Consider the following 14,049-nt stretch of genomic DNA (forward strand, 5'->3'; position numbering starts at 1 on the left):
GTGTGTGTGTGTGTGTGTGTGTGCGTGGGTGGGTTCTTCAGTGCGTGTGTCATTTATAGCGTGGGCTCCATGTCAAATGAAAACATCTCATCGACACGTACAAAATGCTATCACTTCCACTTGTGCGCTCTGTGTGTGTGTGTGTGTGTGTGTGTGTGCGTGCGTGCGCAGCGTTGCAGCTCGCATGCTAATGCTGCGCCAGAGATGGAGGACGTAGGAGGAGAGGGGAAAAGGCTAGAGAAGGCCCGCCTACACGCACACAATGGCAGCGTGTGATTGGATGCTGGTGCGGGGTCAGGTGATGTGTTGATGTGTTGATGTGATGTGTTGTGTTGTGTTGCAGACATGAAGTGAAAAACGCCATCAGATGTTTCGGTGGCGCAAGCGTGGGCACACTTTCTGTGTGTGTGTGTGTGTGTGTCACGCCGTCTGTACAGAACAGTCAAAATAATAAAAAAAAGAAAATGTATATATCCGGTGGCGCCTTGCGATGTGAGTGACCCAACTTCTGCGTTTTCGAAGATACGAGCGTTTTGGGTTGGACTTGCGAGCAAAAGTGTGACGCGCGAGCCCGCGTGGTGGCAGCGAACTTACCGGTTCATTGCCGCTGCCCGTTGAACTTTACTGTTCGTGTAAATTGAAAACAAAGACAACTAAAAGGAGCGCGTAGCTTAAAGTCAGCTTAGCTTAACAATGTCAATAAGAATAGTCAAAGGCATATCATGTTTACCTTCTGCGAGGAACGACAGCAACGGTTTGAGTTTTGGCCCAAATGGGGTTTTGAGTTTTTCCTTGCCCGATTGGGGAGGTTTACGATTATGGGATGTCGTCAATCTTTGCCGACTGTGATCCCGCCAAGCCCTTTGAGACTCTTTTGTGATTAAGGTGGGAACAAACAGACTTGACAATGTTTACGTTCACCGCCGCTTACCGCCAGACCAAATGGCCGCCGCCGTGGGATGTGGCGGCCATTTTAGGCAAAAAAAACAAAGATACCCGAAGCACAGAGCCCAAAAAGCGCAAAGTTCTGAGCCTTCTGCGGCCGTGCCGAGACGTAGATGTTCGTGAACCCAAACTAGTTTGGAACCCGATCTTGCAATCTTCTTTCCAAAGATTGTTCATAAACTGAACCGTTCGTAAACCGAGCTTCCGCTGTATCTCCGTATAACTCTTCTTCGTGTGTCTCTATGCCTGTCTTATACTGCCCCCAGGTGGCCATAGCGTGCACAACAGAAGAAGCAGCACAACGTCCATTGAATGGAAGTCAAAAATGTTTCATTTTTGACATTCTATTGAATTATGTCATTGCTGTATGTTTTTATAAAAATACAATATTATGGAATGCAATTTTGCCCTCATTAAAATAGACTTTACAACTTTTGCTGTTTTCTCAGGGAAAGGCTGAAACGGATTCTTGGCATTGTATATATTTTTTGTACTTTTGTAAAAGATTAAATATGATATCCTGAGTATATGATGAGGATGTTTGAGCGTGTGGAGGTTTATTAATAGTCGCGTTGAAGGCGTGTGATGAAAAGTTAATCACAGCCCGCGGCAGGGACGACCGGCGGGGAGTCCGCCGCCCCCCCCCCCCCCCCCCCCCCCCCGGCCCCGGCGGGGGGCCGTCCGTCCATCGGCGTCAGGACTCGATAGGCGAAATACGTCACAGTACATCATAGCGCTCCATTTGTTTGGCGTGCACTTTTGTCCGCCATGTTTGAAAAATGGGAAGGCCCGAGACCATTTTGGGATCACAGTTAGTTAGTTAGTTCGTTAGTTAGTTAGTTGGCTTTCCAGTTGCTAGTTAGTTATTCAGATTCTTCATTTCTGTTGTATGGAAAATGTAAAAACGAAAGTCATTTTGTGATCAACAATAGTTAGTCGGGTCGTTAGCGAGTTAATTATATTTGGCAGCGTGTACAGTTAAGCATGTTAATAGACGAACCGTGTTCAAAACGCATTTGGTGCTCGCTAAGAGGATCTCGGCAAATGTGAAGAAGATGTACGAGCGTGCTTTGAAGCGCGTCTTCGACTGCACTCGCGTTTGTCGCTGGCTTGGACGTGACACAAAGCAGAGGCCTGCTGTCGGAGATAACAAGTCAGAATCTTCCAAACTCCTTCTTTGCCCAATCGTCGTGGCTCGTCGTTGATCCAAAATAATCTGAATTGTGCGAGAAGGTCGCCATGGATACAACATCCAGCGGCATATATGGACCCGTTTACGGCCGTGCGCGTGTGTAGGTGGATGCCGCTGACCCCGGGAAGTGACTTGTTTACATAAGTCTGATGGATTTCAAATCGCAGCCTTCGCTCTTCTACGCGATTAACGCACACTGGAAAACAGAAAGAGATGCCTCGGGGATGCAAGAAACCTTTGCGGCTTACCGGCGTCATGCTCTCAAACTGCAAAAAAAAAGCAGTTACTTGCTTACTCGTTTTGCTCTCAACATTAGTGACTTGACTCGTGAGGTGGACAGTTTCATTTTGTGATCAATATTAGTTCGATCACTTGTTAGGCAGCTCTTTTTATTTTGTGAATGACGCTAGGTAGTTAAGTTTCCTTTTGTGTCACAGTTAGCTGGTTACCAGCTTTGAAAACGTGACGCGAAAGCTCATTTTGCGATCAACGTTCGTTCCCCTCGTTAGCTATAGCTCGTTTTATTTTGTGAATGATGCTCGCTTGTTGGTTTCCTTTTTTTGTGTGTCGCAGTTAGTTATCGATGTCATTTATTCCTGTGTTTTATACTTATTTTGCTAAACACAAATTAGCCAGCTCATTAGTTTGGTGGTTAGTTCGGTCCAGTGGGGCAGCGACCCAGCAAATCCAGCATATTGCCGCCACCTACAGGACGGGAGCGGAACAAACGCGTATGTTCGCGATCCCCCCATTCTAGTTGACTTTCAATGAATATGCTAAACGTGTCGAACGTTTGCAGCTGATCCACATGGAAGATGTTGTTTTTGTGCAATGCAGCCACAGTTGCGTGTGCGTGCGCGCGCGTGTGTGCGCGCGTGTGCTCTGCAGGTGTAAGAGAGTGACGTATGAGCCTATTACAGTGTCGACAACAAGATCAGTCAGGAGCAGTGCACATAAAGCTTTTGACCTTGTTTCACACCTTACTTTTCATTCTTGTACTCACATGACTAGCTAGCTCGTGCACACAAGTGGCTAGTTACAGTATTTGTCTGCCTTTTCACTCATCAACAAAAGGACATTTTTTTCAAACTTGCATCGTCACGTGTACGAAAAAAGGGAAGCAAAGAGATGGTTTGGTCATTGCAGCTCATTTGTTCACGACTTTGCTAGCTAGTTATCGCATTCATTTGGTGACCGCAGTTACTTTGGGAACTACTACTGCGCTAGCGAGGCATCTCGTGAGTTATTTGGTTAGTTAGTTATGTCATTCCTCCTACCGCGCACAAAAAACTGGAAGCATGAGATTATATACTATTCACTGTTTGTTAGTTAGCTAGCCAGCTAGTTGGCTAGCTTGCTTTTTAGCCAGTTAGCTAGTTTGAATTTCAGTTAGTAAGTTTGTTACACATTCTTCTGGCCATTATCAAAACAAAATCTACTTTGTCATTGCGGTCAGTTACCTATTTAGTTTCATTTAAGTTAGTTAGTTTATCAGTCAGTCAGTCAGTTCTTCTACCGAGTATGAAAAACGTGAAGCGACGCGTCATTTTGTCATTGATGTTAGTTGGTTAGTTGGTTAGTTAGGTGAAGAATTGCCCATTTGTTTCTTCATTATAGTTACATATTTCTATCTGCCAAGTATGAAAGCCATAAAACGAGAAGTCGTTTAGTCATTGTTGTTAGTCACTCAGTCAACGAATGTGAAATTTCAACGGCGCCCCTCACAGTTTTCTGCTGGTACTGCAACGTGTTCGCGATCTCCATTAGCTTCCAGGAAAAAAATAAATACTTCCCATGAATATTCCGAATCTTAAGCAAATACACACACCTTTCTCTGCCCCACCCCCAGGCCTCGTCACCACGGCAACGGGAACTATGCAAACGAACCGGTGTCGCTCTGTATCGACGTTATTGACATTTGCCACACTTTGTGTTGCGGCAACAACGCGCCGAGCAGGTGAAGGACGGACGACGGACGGCGGACGCACGGCGTGTGAATCCTGATGCGTCGCATTCCCGTCATGTGACTCGCCGCCGCAACAACAACAACAACAAAACAACAAACACAAAGACATATACAGTACTACATTCAATATAAACATGACATAAATATGAAATATGATATCACCTTGATAGATTAGGGATATATAGACATTAGGTATAGTGTTGGAAATACAGCACATTAGAGAATCGCACAAGACTTCAAATGAAAAGCAAATCATCAAACGGCTTTAATCAATACTGCGAAAGAATGAACGGATTGCGCAACCCCGCTTTGCTAAACGCGACCGTTGGCCATTTTGACTTTCGTCGGCGTTTTTATTCAATATTTTCATTGCACTGCACGTACAGCACAATGAGTCACTGTCCTCCACAGAGAGAGAAAAAAAAAAAGAACTATTGTATCAGTTGTATGTAAGTTTCCTTTGATTCCTTTTGATCGTTACGCTCTCAAATCGATACTCAAAAGCAAATGTCAAATACTTTTGATACTTCACTCATTTGAGGTCATCGCGGTTGAAAGTAACTCAACTATGGAGATGTCGTGCGAATGATGCGCAGACGGCGGGACGGATTTTTCTCGGGCACGGGTGAGCGCATAATGTGCCAATCACCGATGGCGGCGTCACTCGGTCTCAGTCCGAGTCCGCGGACGCGACGGCAGCTCGTAAACGGACTGGTGCGTCGGGTCATCTCGTGAAGCGATGACTCCAAATATGCTATCGGTACTTTTTTTTTTTTTTTTTAGATTTACCAGACACACGAGGTGTATTTGCATTCAGTATTAGTATCAGATCGGTATCGCCGATACCTGCGTGGATTTGACTCGGTATCGGATCAGAAAGGGAATCCACGGTATCGAACATCACTAGCGTTTGGATCAAGTGTAGTGCACCGTGGGATTTGGGCCTTTTTTCCCCGCAGTCTTTTACGGCATCCGTTACAGGCGGTGGCGGTTTTGCAGAGTCCCGGGGGTCCAAAGGTGCACTCGGGTCCAGCCGACGGTTTACCTTCCCTCGCGTTCCCTTACATTTTTCTCGCATGCCGTCAAGGATTTTTTTTGTTTACAGATAAAAGATAAGGAGCACGTTTGTAGCCCCGGCTAGATCCAGGGAATTCGTACGCTTTCCGCCTCCAAGTTTCGATCGGCCCTATTTCGGACTTTCACGCTTACTCGCGTTTACTACGACCCACCGAGTTTCCGAGTTTTCGGCATCGTGTGGCTGTCGTGGCAAAGTTTGGGACGGTTGACAAATCTGCGCAATTACGGTCTGTCACGTTTGCCCGTCCTGGCGCCCCGCGTCGTCTCACGAGCGTCCGCGGCGGACCGAAAGGGGACGGTCGTGTAAACGTGGTCCTAATCAATATAGGAAACGCTATTCAAATAATGAAGTGGAGGGATGAATGCAAACCCCGAAAAAGGGGGCAAGCGAGCCACGTCGAGCTCGATGGACGAGCTCGGCCATTAGCGTAGCGTGGGAGGCCAGGATGCCAAACAAACAGAAAAGAAAGAAAGGCCGGGAAGTTTGCCATCTTGGATGCAAGCAGTCGTTTCGGGGGCAATTGGGCAATCGCAGAGATTTTATCGCTGCGGATTCGAAGCCAGAACCGCAGAGACCAAATGACAAAAGGATTTTGATGCTCAGGTCATTTGTTTTTCGCTCCCTTTTGAACTTTGCGAGATTCGAGATGCGTGCCACCCCCTCGCAGTAATTTGGGGAAGAAGACACGTTGTACGAGGCATACGTTTCAAAATGGGCTTGACAACAATGGTGAGTTCCAAACGGGCTGTTCGCGATTGAGGCGATCCGCCTTAAAAGGTCCTCCGGCTGCCTCAGGCGGGACTGTGCTCCCTCCGCTGTGCGATCTCGTCGGAACGTGTCGGCGGCCCACGCGCTCGTTGGCTGGAGCTCGGCTCGGCTCGGCTCGGCTCGGCTCGGCTCTCGCTCCTTCCCTCCCCTGCGTGTGTTCCACCACCGGCGGCGGAGGAGGCGGAGGCGGAGGCGGAGGCGGAGGAGGGGGGACTTGGTCTTCCCTTTTATCGGATTGATTTGTGACCCAACCGGGAAGGATCCGAGCTGTTCGCTGCTGCAGTGGCGTGCGACGGCTGTGTTTTCGCCGGCTGCTCGGGGGAACCTCTCGACCGCTTTTTTTTTTTTTTTTTTTTTGGTGTTTTGCGCCCTCATAATTCAGTCGTTTTCCCCCAACGCGGTGGGAGCCGGACGAGCCCCGGCGAGGGAGCCTCACACGCCGACGGAGCCCGCCAGAGGTAGGCGCCTCCCGGAGGTGAAATGGAAACTTTCAAGCTCATTTTCGGCGTCTTGCTCGTCGTTTCGGGACCGAGGAGGCGAGGAGGCGAGGAGGCTCGAGTCCCGCGGCGGCGGACGAGGCGCCCCTCGCCCGCCGCCGCCGCCGCCGCCGTCGCCGTCAAGTCTCGCTCGGTCGCTCGCTCGACGTTTTAGCTGCAACTTTTGGCCGCACTTTGACGCGTCGCCGCATACTTGAGTCCCTCGGTTGTATTTTGCTGGAAGTGTCTCCTCCGAGTTGGACCGGAAAAGAACTTTTGGACGCGGACCGATCCGCCGACCAGTTGCTGCCGCCCAACGCCGCGTGCTCGCCGCAGCGCGGACGACTTGTTCCAAACGCTCGTTTTCCGCGGATTACGACGCGTGGCGGTGTGTTTGAGATGGGCCGAATTGTCGAGGGCTCATTGGTCGCGGCCGAGGCCGAGCGCTGGACTCGCCGAGTCGCCCCGGAGCCCCCCGAACACGGGGGTGTTTCCTAAACGCCCCCGCTTGTCAATGGCGGTTCGGCGCAGGGGAGCGTGTTGCAATAACGGCCGTGTGCGGATTTCTCCCAAAGTCCGCAATCAGTTTGGTGTCATGTGTTGCTTTTGAAGGCCGGAAGGGCAATTCGGTGAGTTGACGGATCGGCTCGTTGTTCCTGTCGGAGCTGTTTCCCCACATTGACTTCCTGGCCCAACCTGGGGAAAGGCCACTTGCTTGCCACAAAGCGTGTCCGCGGTGTCAGCCGTGTGAGCGAGCTGTGTTTGTGCTCCTTTGCCGTCATTTTCTCCCCCCTTCCCCTTCCCCTTCCCCTTCTTCTCCATCTGGGTGTGTCCTGACTTCTTGCGATGGGAGGAGGGGGGATCCCGCATCTTCTCCAGCTCGTGACCTCCAAACGAGGGCATCGCCGGCTTCTCCTCCAGTCGTCGGCTAAACATCTCCACTGGTGTTTTTCATTTTCTTTTTCAGGATGGCGGAATGGGGAGCTTCGCGCTCTTTGCCGAGATCTTAAAAAGCCATTTGCGGCAAATTGAATCGAGCGAGAGGATAATTGTCGGTGCGCCGCTCTGATTATCCCAATTTTGGGGGAGCGAAGCGACTGATCTACTTAGCAGCGGCTCGTGACACGTTCGCATATTCCATATTTCGTCCGCCGCTCGTAGCTCCAAACGGCACTCGGCCGTCCGTCTCGCTCCCAAACGGGGGTGCGCCGGGCCAGCGTGGGAGATGAGAGCCTCCATGAAACAAACAAATAACAGCAACAGTATTCTCGGGCTTTCTATTGCCTGTTTTCCCCCCACGGGTGCGCGCGCGTATCGGTGCACCAACTAGCAGATGTTCTGCTCAAACCGCACGTGAGTCGGAAGTGTAATGTCGGGCCGAGCTAAAATGAAGAAATAACGTCATCCGCAGGCGTTTTCCCAAGGGCGTCCGGGGGCAGGGGTGTGCCGACAAACTGCGGTAACTATGAGACCTTCCTAAACCGCCGGTACGGTCGACAAGCTAAACATCGCTATTTCCCAAAACCGCCGGTGCGCCATCGTGGGAGATCAGAAGTGTAATTCTGGGCCTTAAGAAAAGAAACAATAAGAATATACACAGGCTTTCTTTGGACTTTTTTCGGATGTTTTGTTTTGTGCGCCAGCTCCGTCGAGACCGCCTGATGTTTCCAAACGTCGGAACGGTGGGCCAGTCAAACGTACAAGGAACACTCCAATACAAATTGACAGTGCAGCGCATAGTTTTGGAACCTTGTTTCCAAGGACCGGTGCACTCGTACAGCAAAGGCAATGAGCCTGTTTTTGTCCCGATTTCGCGCTTTCCCGACCAAGCGTGTCAAACAGCAGACAAGTTTGTGCTAGAAAATGATCCTTATGTCCCCTTACTATGTCTGAGTCGTCTTTGTTGTTTCTAGTGCCAACTAGTGGCCTGGCATGTAAACAACCGCGTCAGCCGTCAATTGAAACGCAGAAATCCGACTCGAATGGGCTAAATATTGCTTTGTCGGCACCAGTCGGCATATGTCACAGCAACCTATCGGCAACACCCGCCGCGACTGTCGAATTAGGAGCCGGTGTCAGATGGGCCTCGTCGCGCACCTCTTATCTAATTAGCGCGCTAGCCGTCGCGCCCAGCGCTAATTAACGGAGTCGCCCGGCGAGTGTTTATCGGACGGACGAACGGGCCCGGCCGATCAGTCAAACCTCACGTGGCGGGTTCGAAGCCTGGCGACTTCCCGTTCCGATATTGAGCAGCTGGACGTTTACGGGCGGCTGCTTTACGTCCGCATCGGCGAGCCGTCGGAAAAATGATAAAGTGGGAGCGTCGCGGGCGGCTCCCCGTGTCCTGCGGCAAATCCTTTTATTCCCGTTTTTGATTTTTAAATGGATCGGTCTGCTCGGCGCGGATGGCCAAACCGCTGCGGGTTAATGGTATTTATTGGACAGAGTGCAGAGATCGTTCTCGGCCTTTGACTGGCCGTTACTCGTATACCGGCCAAACACCAAACACACGATCAATCAAGTTTGAGTCGGCTAAAAAGGCAACACACGGTCTCCCGAATAAAAAGGACTTGCTCTTTCACTGCCAATTACAGTGAAGCCCGTTTAGAGTGGGCGATACGATACGTTCCGGACGGACCTGCGATTGTGGAAAATCCGAGAGAGAGCGTATACGTTTTTGCTGTTGTACTTCTCTCGCGCTTTAAACCGATATTAAAACGCACTTTTTCAACGTATTCCCGAGTGCCTGCCTGTAAGATCGCTTTAAGGAAGCGAATCTGTTGAAGTTGACGCACACAACAAAAGACGATGAAACGTTATCTCTTTAAACTGAGCTTCAAGTATTGAAATAGTCAACCAAGACATAGTTTCGTCGATAATCGATTAATTGTTTGATGAATTGATGAATCAAAGGCATTTGTTTTCAATTGTCATCCTTTTACTCAAAAATTCGAATTAACACTGGAGAAAATGCAAAAAAATTGATTATTCATGAGGTAGTAACTACCAACCGAGTAACTTGATTCAGTTACGGTTTGGTCCAAAGCATGTCAGAAAATCGGCAAAAGTGTCGATAAAGCTGATGTTTGCTGACGTCTTAAGATAATCAGTCTGCTTTCATGGAGGACAACGGAAATCGGAGAATATTTACTGTTGAGAGGCTGAAAATCGGATGATTTGGACAATTTTAAGTTCAACGATTAATCGATTTATCAAAATGGGTGTCGATTAATTTGATCATCGATTAATCGATTCACTGTTGCAACTCGAGTTTTATAAGTGGACCCCGGCACATTCGTGGTTTGGCATTCGCAAATGTATCTATTTTTAGGGGCAGATAGATCACTGCCTGTTATTTGCGTTTTATTTTTCTATCATTATTATTTTTGATTATTATTTTTTTTCATGGCAGTTACAAGGAGCCGCAATTATTCACGGATCTGCTTCGCTGCAATGTGGAACGCCATAGACGGGCAAACAAAAATGATGATCGATGTTAGGCTAGGTGAAGACACCCAGAGCAGCAAGACATACAAGCACCGATATTAATGGAGTTTAGTTGCGGACCGTCTCAGCTTCTTCTTCTTGCTGTTAATTACGTTGCAGTCGAGCTCAGTGCTGCCCTGCGAGTAGTGGCACAATGTGGTACTACACTGAAGGCGTTCAACTGTAACTTATACTTATTTTTTTAAACGTAGTCAATGAGCTTGCTTTAAAAATGCCACGGGCGCTCAATTACGGGAGTCCTATCTCACTTCCGATTGTCGTATTGATTTTGTTTTTGGATGGGTAGATGGGAGGAGCATTTTCACCGATTGTTCTTTTCTTGTTTGGCTGGCCGATGTTCAAGGTCGTCCTACGTTTGCTCTTATTTTGGATTCTTTGCACCCGTAAACAAAACTCAACAAAGTATGATATCGTTCAATGCTTTGTTTGTATGTGTTGCTGCTCAGTGCGTGTTAAGGTAGCCACCGGTTGCTTGACGGTTTATAATTACCGAAACATCTATGCTAATTTCCGTTAGCCCATCTGTGAAGTTTCACAGTATATGTCAGGATTAAGCGAGTGGATTGGCTTTTTACATTTAAAAAAAAACAAAATTTCCCCATCTCGCTATATCACAGATTTTCACGTATTTTAGGTTAGGCTGCAACATACCGTCAAAGGGGTCCAATGTAATTGGCAGTTAAAGAGTGCGTAATTAATATTTTTTTTTGGGGGGGGGCACTTCATATTGACATTTTAGCCGGATCACCCTTGATTGTGTGTTCCCGTGTTTCGCAACACCCATCACTTTGATTTATGTCTCAATTGGGTGGCGGCCCGCCTAGCGTCCTTCACAGTAATAGCGCTTCACCTCGTCTCTCCCGGCAAATCTATCAGCAGACGTCCCGGGCGTAAATACAAACTCTGCCGGGGCCCGTGTCGACATTAAACAAGAGTTACGCACGGAACTGTCGCTGCATGCATATTGGATGAGTCGCTGATGGGTTCCCTGGCAGCCACGCGGGCAAACCAAATGGCAAACTCCAGACGCACGCCTGCGTGAGGATTAACAATCGCTACTTCGCATTGTTGCGCGTTAACGCCTCCGCGACACGTGCGCCATTAAATGATGTTATTATGGCCTACAAATGGATTTCAAGGTGTAAAGAGCAAATGAGGGCGTTCTACACATTAGCGTGCTAGCATTAGCAGATTGTTGTAGTTTGTATTGATTCATTTTTTTTTTATCAAACGCTTATGTCCAACTTTTTTCCACTTAATTATGGAGGGTTGTGTCTGATTTTAAGTGAACATTTTAAATGAATTAATGTCGGAATAGAGCTGTAACATAAAAAAAAATGCATATATGATGCTTTATTTTTTATTTTTACTAACTTGGAAAAATAAAAAAACCTTTCCATTATGAGGCATTGTGTATACTGTAAATATCTATTAAATCAATTTTAGAATAGGGCTGCAACATAGCAAAATGTGGCGCAAGTGGAGGGTGTTCAATATGTACACGTAATGTTAGAATTGTTTTATTTTTAATAAATGTGCAAACATTTCTCAACTCCTTTTTTTTTTTTCCCCCTCCACTTTGTCACGGTCATGTGATTCGCATAACGGGGATCGGAATAAGCGGAGCCAACAAAAACCTTATGTACGTTATTGATGTAAAATCTTCCTAAAAATTCCAAATATTCGAATCTACTATTTGCAATCTATCACCTACTCCGAGCCATCGCATGTGGTGAATGAACGACCTTTTAATTTGATGGACGTGACCTTCCCCAAAAAACTGAATTTGGATTCCTTCCCTGTACAAAAAAAAAAAAAAAAACCGGTGGTTTTTGCCCACCTGTTCCACTTGCATGGTGGCGGGGGAATTCGGGAAGCCCCCGCAAGCAAGAGCGCGCACGCACGCGCGTGCTTACGTAAGTCGCCATCAATTATGAATGGGCGCAGTGCAGCAGTGGGAAGCCCTCTCTCTTATATTTAAGACATGAATGCAGCAGCAGAGCCTCCGTTCGTTTGCCGATAATAGAGCCGTTGGCCTTCATGACTATTTGATGGCGGGGGGGAGGTCGCCTCGGTCCAACGGGAACACTCGCAAAAGCCGCTTGTGTTATTTATGCTCAATCTGAACATCGCTTGAAGCGGGGAACCCTCCAGCTTATTTAAAACCACGGCAACAACAACAACAACAAAATCAGTCCTTTCATCGGTTTCTCTCAAACACTTACAAGGTGAGCCACGTTTGGACAAAGCAAAGTAAGATTAGGCTTTTTGTTAAAGTCACACAGTGAGGTGTTGTTAACAAGCCTGCCAAATTTGAATGAGTGCAGTCGTCCTGCACTCTCTTGCGGTTGGCTCTTTGCGGGTTCAGTGCATCGCCTTTTTGTTCTTGTACCGCACAGTACATTTAATAAACTGTACGTCTTTGGCAAAGCAAACATCGTTAGCTAATTGTATGTAGCCTACCAGCGCTAGTCCGAACGGATTGTAATCCGTAACAGGTTGTTTGGATAGAGGGAGGATGGAAACAGCCGCTGGCGCTCTTTCAATCGCTTTAATAAACAAACGATAACAAAATACAGTCAACACAAGCACATTCTTGGCACACCTGACGGCGTCACTTTACACACACGGCCGCTGCACCTCGCGTGCATCTACTGCTTGTTGGTCATTCGGTATATGCATCAAGCTTCCCGATATAAATACTACAATAATTACTCGGTCGCCACTTTGCTATTGCAGGGATGATCTGGAACGTAACCGCCGCCATGAACGAGGGATTGCTGCACTTCCTGCTCAGAAACCCCACAATGCTTTGCGTTTCAAACTTCTACAGTAGCTTGAAAAACACAAAAGACACAACACTCCCGATCTTTCAGTCATTTGGTGGAAAAATCAATCGGTCAAATCAATCCACATTTTGGATTTCTGACGGTTTACAGACCAAACCAAGAACTGTGTCGTCATAATTTAAGTTTGTGCATTTTCTGTGCTGTCAATTTGAAATCCTGTTCTGTTTTTCAGTAAAGGGCTGGAAACAAAAAAAATGTTTTTCTTATGAATCAAAAAGGTAATCGCCAGATTAATTGATTATTAATATAATCGTTAGTTGCAGTCTGAGAATAAATGAATTGGATCCATTTTGGACAGTGGCTCTCATGTAAATAATAAAGAAGTTGGCACGCATGCGCAAGTAATATTTGAGTTTTTTAGTCTTGATAATTGAGCAAAAAATAGCAAAAATAGGTTTTCACTTGTTCACCTCCATTATGAGGTACGGTGTGTTGAATTTGAAGTGGAAATATGCACTTTTTAATGGAACCCCGCAGAACGTGCAAATCGCGTTCAATCAGAACTTGAGGAAACGGACATCAATTATATCTGCGTAATTCCATCCTGAATGTGGAAGCGCAAATTGAGTTTCACTTATTTAAAAAGCTTGTTATTGTCACGCGCCGAGGCAATTTGGATTTGATGAAAATCTCATTAAAACGGTGAGCCGGAGGCCGCGATTGGCTTTTCCCGCCCTCTTCCCCGCCAGTCGGGCGAAGTCCCACGAGGCCGCCCGCCCGCTAAACACCTGTCAGTAGCTGCACCCACGCCGCCGTTATGTAAGCCGCCGTCCGGGGGAGACGCCGAGCGACGAGGGGCGCTCCCGCTTACGCTCGTCAATCCCGCCGCCACCGACGCTCGGTTGCGGAGGACGAGGGGGGGGGGGAAAGGCACAAAATGGACATTTGACATTTGGATGCGCGTCATGTGACGTAGACGTGGCACCGCGTTGAACGGCAGCATTTGCGCTTGTCTTTTCAGACCCACAGAAGATTGCGTTCCGTGAACGTATAAGCACCGACGCTAGCAAAAGAAAGAATAGACGCTCTTCTTTCACCAGAAGAAGAAAGTTTGTTTCTCGCCTGTTCCGTTCTTTAGTAATTTAGCAGCAGAACGTAAGTTGGTTTGATCAAAAACATCGGTTTCTGAGCAAAGAGCAGACGAGCAGAGCAGCGAAGCTATTTGATGCTCAGATTGTTTGCTTTTGTGACGCCTCAAACTATGAAGCGACAAGCAGACCGAGACAGGGCTTTTGACGGCAAAATAATTTTACAGATAGAAAACTTAC

The 14,049-nt window shown here is 47.6% G+C and overlaps 1 protein-coding gene across 8 annotated transcripts in view; it reads left to right on the forward strand.

The window, feature by feature from the left end:
- The first annotated feature begins 6,179 nt into the window (after nt 1-6,179).
- The window catches only part of LOC133484184 (plasma membrane calcium-transporting ATPase 1-like), a 73,267-nt gene continuing 65,397 nt past the window's right edge, over nt 6,180-14,049 (forward strand). For 4 of the 8 annotated variants that reach the window (XR_009790306.1, XM_061786401.1, XM_061786403.1 and 1 more), the window contains exon 1: nt 6,180-6,407. The gene's annotated coding sequence lies outside the window, so the exon portion shown is untranslated. Of the gene's footprint in view, nt 6,425-14,049 lie in introns of all 8 variants that reach the window. The other 4 variants (XM_061786405.1, XM_061786402.1, XM_061786400.1 and 1 more) reach the window with 3 other exon arrangements.

Source organism: Phyllopteryx taeniolatus, chromosome 9 (assembly GCF_024500385.1).
Source record: "Phyllopteryx taeniolatus isolate TA_2022b chromosome 9, UOR_Ptae_1.2, whole genome shotgun sequence".
Classification (NCBI taxonomy): domain Eukaryota; kingdom Metazoa; phylum Chordata; class Actinopteri; order Syngnathiformes; family Syngnathidae; genus Phyllopteryx; species Phyllopteryx taeniolatus.